Raw genomic sequence first — 7,779 nt, forward strand, 5'->3', positions numbered from 1 at the left:
TAAGTGGCCAAAGGAACAACTCCATGTTTCCTAAAGGGCTGAGAGAATATATAGCTGGTGCTTCTCCTCTTTCCCTTTTTATTCGTTATTTTGGCAGATCTCTGCAAGAAAAGCGAGAGTCAATCCATATTGAAGGCTGCCATCCTTGACCTGCAGCAAGCGCTTCAGGTCCACCTCAGTTTCAATAAGCAGGGTTGTGTCATTTGCACAACGCAGATTATTGATGCGTCTATCTCCAATACTGATGGCACATTCCTCCTCATAGAGCCCAGCCTCCTAGATAATCTGTTCTGCATATAGATTGATAAGGTGTGAAGACAGGACACATTCCTGGTGTATATTTAGAGATAGGTAAATTGTAATAAAAATTGGGAAACTGATCATTTGTTCATGGTGTATCCCAGTTTGCTGTTTAGCATTTCACTTTCCCCCAAAGTGGCATGACTTGAATATGAAAAGTCTTCAAGTGGATAAATGAATAACCGATTAAATATTCAGGTAACAGGAGAGTTTCTATCAAGACTTTAAAATAAAATGGTATTTTTATTTTATGCTTGTGTTTGTCATTGTATTGTAATTTTCTAAACTCACACAGAGTCATGATTATTCCTTTTTTAGGTTTAGGAAATAAGTTCTTCTAGATTTTTTTTTAAATGGGAAACACATTTGTATTTTATGTGCAGTTTTTCTAATTGTAACATTCAACATATCCAGTGAAGGGCGTTCATCAGCCTGACCGTCTGCCACCCACCACCCCAGCCTTCAGTCTTTCCAGGCCTAAGGCTCATGGGCAAGTTTTTTGTTTGTCTATTTTGTAATTGCTTCTCTCCCCCACATAAACTTCAAGTAATATTAATGTTTATGGGTAGTCATTTTCTAATTCTCAGCAAGTCACCGTATAGGTTTGTTCTTTTGTTCTATGAGAAAATGTTTTGCATCTAAAAAATGTTGCTGCCCTCTGGTGGCCATAATCCAAGAACTAAAAGATACATAAATATATATTAAGTTCTATAGATTAAGCAGTTTCTGGTTTGGATAGATTCCCAAGTTCCTTTGTATGTATGAAGTCCAAATACAATTTACAGACTGAAAGGATTATAAACACACATTGTTTTATAAAATCCTTTTCTAATACAAGGGATACTTAAAATATGATACTTAAGGAAACAGTTTAACCAATAAGTCAACTAATAATTACAACTAAACAAGTTATTACAATGGCTGTATGAGAAAAAGCAAAGATATTTACCTAAACCTGGGATCTCAGGGAGAATCTCCCAAGCCATGGCCCTGGCTTACTGTTGGAGGCTAAATACAATTCCCTGAACCCCACGCCTGAGAGTGCCCTTTTCCAAATCGCTAGGATGGAATGCGGGAGTGTGTGCACGCATGTGTGGTGCGTGCGTGCGTGAGCTCACCACCAAGGCGCAAGGTAAGAAATAAAACTTAAGAAAAGAAGGAGATCTGGAGAGGAGACGCATACAACGTCATCTAGAGACAAGACTGATTCCCAAAACAAGGAAAAATTACGAAAAGAGTAGCAGTAAAACAGTGTGGAGTTGCAGCAGCTTCTGCCGTGTTTATAAATGGACTGCTCGGAAAACAAGTTCATCCAGGATGGGGCGAAATCAGGCTGCTCCTTGGAGGCAAGAATTTTGAAGCTTTGATACACTTCGGAACTGTTGCAAGGAGGGTCCAGTTCTTGGAGAGGGACTTCATGCTTGGGAGGGTGGAGGGGCAGCGCAAGAAAGACAGACCCTGGATGAGACAGATTGACTCAGTCAGTGACTGGGTTAATGGGAGCAGGTGTGTCAGAGACAATGAGGTTGGCTCAAGATAAAGCAGGGTTCAGAGTTGTTGTACATAGGGACTCTACGAGTCAAAAGCAACTTGACGGCTCGTAACAACAGCAACAGCAGCAGCAGCAGCAGCAGCAGCAATAACAACAGTTCTATTCTCGTGAATTTTGCAAGCTTGTCCTTCACTCTTACTGAGATGATTTACACGTTATGTCTTTATAAGGCATAATGGCTATAAAATGTTTTGCTTCTCCTTAACACTACATTTAGTGATACTCTTAGCTTGAAATTAGTCACGTGGGAATAGTTGAAAAAGAGAATTGGGAGAAAAACCCCCACTGCAAAAGTGGTAATTTCTCTTTTGCTAGGTGGCCTAGTGTAAGAAGCTGTGCTGCAATCTTGCGGGAGAAAGATGAGCAATCTCATTCCTTGCAGTTTATTGTCTTTGAAACCCGTTAGAGGATTAGCTACGAGTCAGTTTTGATTCCATAACATACAACAACAAAACAGAGCGCTACTAGCAAGTTATGCTGACTACTTACAGTCTTTTGCACAGGAGAAACATGGATAGTCTCTTTTCATACCATTTACAACTTCATAAACCAGATGGAGGGTTAGTTAAGTCACAGTGGACTTTACTGCAGTCAATGAGTGAGGGTTTTTTTTTTTTTTTAAATTCTATTTTAAAATTTTTTGCCACTGTGATGGTCAATTTTATGTATCATCTTGACTAGGCTATGATTCTCAGTGGATTTAAGAACTTCTTTAAAATGTTAAGAAAGCAAAGTGGTCAATTAGAAGACGAAGATGCATTTGACCCAAGTAATAGGATTCTTTACACCAAACACATGAAAGAAGGACAGTGAGTATGAAAGAACAAGGAATTGAAACCATTCATCTGTGTTGATGGTAACTATTGAGTATACTGTCAGAAGAACAACCAATATCTCTTGGGAAAAGTGCACCTACAGTATTCCTTGGACATTAGAATAATAATACTTACTCTCATGTATTTTGTACATGATATTAGGTGGAGGCAGTCTTTGAAGAAAGCTATCATTCTTGATAAAGTAGAGGGTCAGAGAAAAGAGGCAATCTTGGTGAGAGGGGTTGGCACAATGGCTGCAGGGATGGGGTCAAATGTAGCAGTGATTGTGAAGATGGTAGAAGGTCAGTGTTTTGTTTTCTTGTATATGGAGTTGCTATATGGCAGAACCCTTGCTCAGATATCATTATTGAGATCTGGTGGCATAGTGCTTAAGTGAGTTGTGCTGCTAACACAAAGGCCATGTACCAATGATGTCTGCCATTGTACTAGCACCAGACTGGCTATTATGGCTGTATATATATCATTGACATTGAGAATTGTAAGACTTCATACTTTGTTCTTATTCTCTAATAGCACTTTATCTGGAATCTCATTACTTTCCATACACAGTTAGTGCTTAGTTCTCCCATAATTTTAAAGACTAATTATGGAATCTAAATGTAAATTGTATTATATCTGCAGATAACATTGGGTAGTATTGACATTTTCACAATGTTAAGTCATCTCCCTACCCATAAACATCTTTCCTCTTATGTAGATTTTCCCTTCTTTTTGTAGTAGTGTTTTGTAGCTTTTTGTATACTTGTTAAATTTATTCTTAAGTACTTCCTATTTCAGGTGGTTGTATTTTGGGTGAGCATTATTTACCTTTCATTTTCAAAGGCATATGACTGGGTGAATAATAACAATCTATAGCTAATGTTGTGAAGTAAGAGAATCCCAGAACTCTTAGTTATACTCAGAAAAAACCTATACCTAGTCCAAGAAGCTATTGTCTGAACAGAGCAAGGGAACCCTGCATGGTTTATAAAGAAAATGCTTGCACCAGGGTTGTGCCCTTTCTCCATACCTATTCAATCTGTATGCTGAGCAAACTGTTTGAGAAGCTGGACTCTATCTATGAAGAGGAATGTAGCATTAGAACTGGAAAAAAACTCACCAACAAGTATAATTTGAGAACATGTGTAAAAATTACAGCAATGGGACAGTTGAGAGGGAAATCTGCTTTACCTAGGTTGGAAGGAGGCCTTTTTGGTGGGTGGTTGAATGAAAGGACTGGGATGAGGAATGAGGAGTGATATAGATATTAAATAAAATAATATAGAATATAATAAGGAGAAGGGCTGCAAAGTGACAGTAGAGACTTGGTACTATGGGATCTAGTTTTATCCAACTCCCACTTTTTATTACCATAGTAGGTAAGTGACATGAGATTCTTCACATAGTAAGAATATAACTGGAGAGTCTTGTACTTTGCTGTGAAAAATGTCACTACCTATTTCCACTAGAATCATGTGAATTAAGCCTCTAAGTACTATGTATTTCTTATTTTTATATTATTATTATATAATTGAGAAAATTCCTAGAAATAATACTTGGAGACTCAATAGGAGTTATGTTTGTCATGTGAATGGAAGAGAGGAAAGTGGCTAGAAAATGTGATGGTAGTGAAGGGAATGGAGAACACCTGTACATCCCCAAACCCACCTTCCTCTGGGGAGCTTGGAAGTCAAGGATGGACAGTCGGCAGTTTAAAAAGTTTCACTCAGGGGTGGGCAGGGAGAAAAGTGCAACAATGAGTTAATGGAAATCCAAAATCTTTGGAAATGTTCATTAAAATTAATTAAAAAAGTTTCACTCAACTACTATTCTGGAAAATTTGGTAGCATAGCATTAGTTGTTGAAAAGATGAAGTTAGAGTTGCTCAAAGACTGAGCTAGAGACTTTTGAGATCAGTTTCTGACACTTAATTGATTGGTTTGTGATCGCTATCCTGTCCTTTTAAGATGAACTTTTTAAAGAACTTTATAAGAAGTTACTTTAACAGTCCTGTTAAAAATCTGACACATGAAAGCAAAGGCAGCACCGTAGGATATAAAAGTTCACCTCTTGTGTCTTTGCAAATCCATAGTTGGACATTCTGTGACCTTTTAGTTATCTGACTTTTAATTTGCACTCAAAGCAGCTTAAAACTAGTATTAGACTCCTTTTTAGTATCACAAATGAATACTGCATCATGTGTGTTCTAAGCTATTTAGAGGTACACATAAGACAACTGTGTTGTCAGGGTGTTGGGGATCAATTTTGACTCATAGCAACCCTGTGTAATAGAGTAGAACTGCCTCTTTGAATCCTTGACTGTCAAAGTAGTAGCTTCGGGAAAGTTTCCACAGTAAAAATCCCAACAGGATAAAAGTAGAAAACATCTAAATAGTTTTACTGTGAAATTTTGTTTAATTAATATTTTGCTATGACAATGTATTTTTGCATTTTACCAAGAACTTAACATACTTTATCATAGTCTTATGAGAATCCCGAAATGTAATGTAGTTCTTCACAGCTAAGGAAGTCACCTCAGAAAAGGAGGAGTTGCTTTGGCTTATATAATTTGTAACTAGTTTACTCAGGAATCTGATAAGAGCCTTTTGAATATCTAGGCAGTGTTTTAAATTGCTTTCTATGTGCTTGAAACTTGCACATTGAATAAGGAAAACGGAAGAAGATTTAATACTTTGGAATTGTAGTGCTAGCAAAGAATATGACCTATTCCGTGGAATAAAAAGAGGATAAACAACAAATCTACTTTGAAGGAAGTAAAACTAGAATGATCTTTAGAGACAGATGTGGTGAAACTTTGCCTCCCTTCCTTTATGCATATTTTCAGGAGTATTCAGTCAATATATGTATAGAGAGAAACCATACAGGGAGAGATGGGCAACCTCATGGTTTTTAGCCTCAGAAACCCATTGAAGAGTCACAAAGAATAGGAAATGGCTCCACAGCAATGGTTTGGGTTTGGTTGACTTGATAGGACAACGGTTTGCATTTGACTATGAGCTGAAAAATTAGTGATTCAAATCTACTCAGCAGCACTGTGGAAGTAGGTCCTGATGATTTACTTCTTGACGATTAGAGCATTGAAAATACTGAGAAGTGCAATTCTATTCTGCATCGCATAGTGTGGCTTTACACAGTTTGTTCAGAATCAGTGTTGCTTTGAGTCAGAATTGAATCAACTCAATGAGATTTTCTTTTTTCTTCATTTTGTTGCTTTGGTCCATTGGGAATTGCACTGCTAAACCAAAGGTTGTGCTTGTCTGGTGGAGAAAGATGGACATTTAACTCCTGTGAAGTTTACAGTCTCAGAAAGCACACCAGAGGACCAGCTACGAGTTGGTTCTGATTTGACAGTAATGAATGACATGAGATTACTGAGAAAACTAAAACATACTCTTTCATATTTATAAAAAGAAACTAAATGCCACTAGGGAAAATATTACTTCTAAAAGAATCACACTGAAGAATATGGAAAACTGTCTCAATAACTTGTTGAGACTCTAAGATTATGCTTCAAACGGAAAATATTAGCTATGTAAGAGAATCTTTGACACAGACAAATGACATAATCAATTAGATAGAAAATATTTTAAAAAATAATAAAAAAGCAAGCGAACCCATAAAAGAGAAGGTAAGTGGTTTTCTGAAAATGGAAGTGAGCAGGCCTGAGTATAATTAGACAGCTTCCCAGAAAGGAATGATAAGATACAATTTCTTCCTGATCCTTGAAGGAACTTGGTGTGGTGCTTCCTGACACTAGTGATCTCTTTCTCTAGACCAGTCCTCTGCACATTGTGAATTAAATCGTGAATAGAGTCACTAGATGGGTTATTTATGACTGGTGACCTAGTAGTGAGGAGTTGTGCTGCCAACCCAAAGGCAAAAAGATAGGTAATCTCCTCCAAGCAATGCACAGCCTCTGGAAACCCCTTGGAGGATTAGCTATGAATTGACTCCTACTTGGCAACACATGACAACAAAAGCAACAGCAAAGACCGAACTGGGATGAATTAGTTATTATTCTCTTATGGAAAGAAAAACAATAAAACTCACACCAAACACAAAATATACCTTTTTTGAAAAATAACACAGATGACAAAAAGGACATAAAATTTTAGATGAGGTTACTAATCAAGGGAAGTCCAATGTAACTAACATACGTGTTAAAAAATATAGCATTGCCAGCATCCAGGAGTCTCTTGTTAATCCCAGAACTCTGTCCTGCCTTGTGAAAAGATGATAACATAACAAACTACTTTCTTATCTTTACAGTTTTAGTGTCTAAATGGTGTGTGCGTCTAAATATGCACATATTTTCTATTAATATATTCATATAGAATATATGATGACCCAGGCATTAGTAGCTGTGCTGCAATCCCAAAGACACAGTGTTTGAATGCACCAGCAACTCCTCAGGAGAAGGACGGGAGGAGGATAGTCAATCTCCCGTATGATTTACTGCCTCTGAAAATCCAGTGGAGGGTCAGTCATGGGCTGCTTTTGACTCGATGACACACAGCAACCACCAGTGATAATGTATATGGCTTATATATTGCAAGAACATGTCCAAGTGTCCAACCACAATTGAATGTATTGAGAAACTATGGCATATTTGCCTGATGGAATACTACACAGCATGTAGGAGCAATGATTTTGAAAGTCACTAACTTGTGAGGGCCTGGAAAGCATTCTGATAAGTGAATTAACTTAGTCCCATGAGGACAAATACTATGTTATTGTTTGTTGTTATGTGCCGTTGAGTCGCTTGCCACTCATAGCAACCCTCTGTACAACAGCCCTAAACCCTGCTCTATCCTGTGCCAATCTCACTGCCTCTGACACACCCATCCCGACTGCCCCAGTCACTGAATCAGTCCACCTCATAGAGAGTCTTCCCCTCCTGCGCCGTCCCTCCACCCTCCCAAGCATGATGTCCCTCTCTAAGGACCTAACCCTCCTTACAACATGTTCAAAGTATGTCAGACAAAGTCCCAGAATGCTTGCCTCCAAGGAGAAGCCTAGTTTAACCCTCTCCAGGATGAATCTGTTTGTTTTCTTGGCAGTCCATGGTACATTCAATACTCTTCTCCAGCA

The sequence above is a fragment of the Elephantulus edwardii genome, unplaced genomic scaffold, assembly GCF_000299155.1.
Source record: "Elephantulus edwardii isolate Elephantulus edwardi_28Jun2011 unplaced genomic scaffold, EleEdw1.0 scaffold00081, whole genome shotgun sequence".
Taxonomy (NCBI): domain Eukaryota; kingdom Metazoa; phylum Chordata; class Mammalia; order Macroscelidea; family Macroscelididae; genus Elephantulus; species Elephantulus edwardii.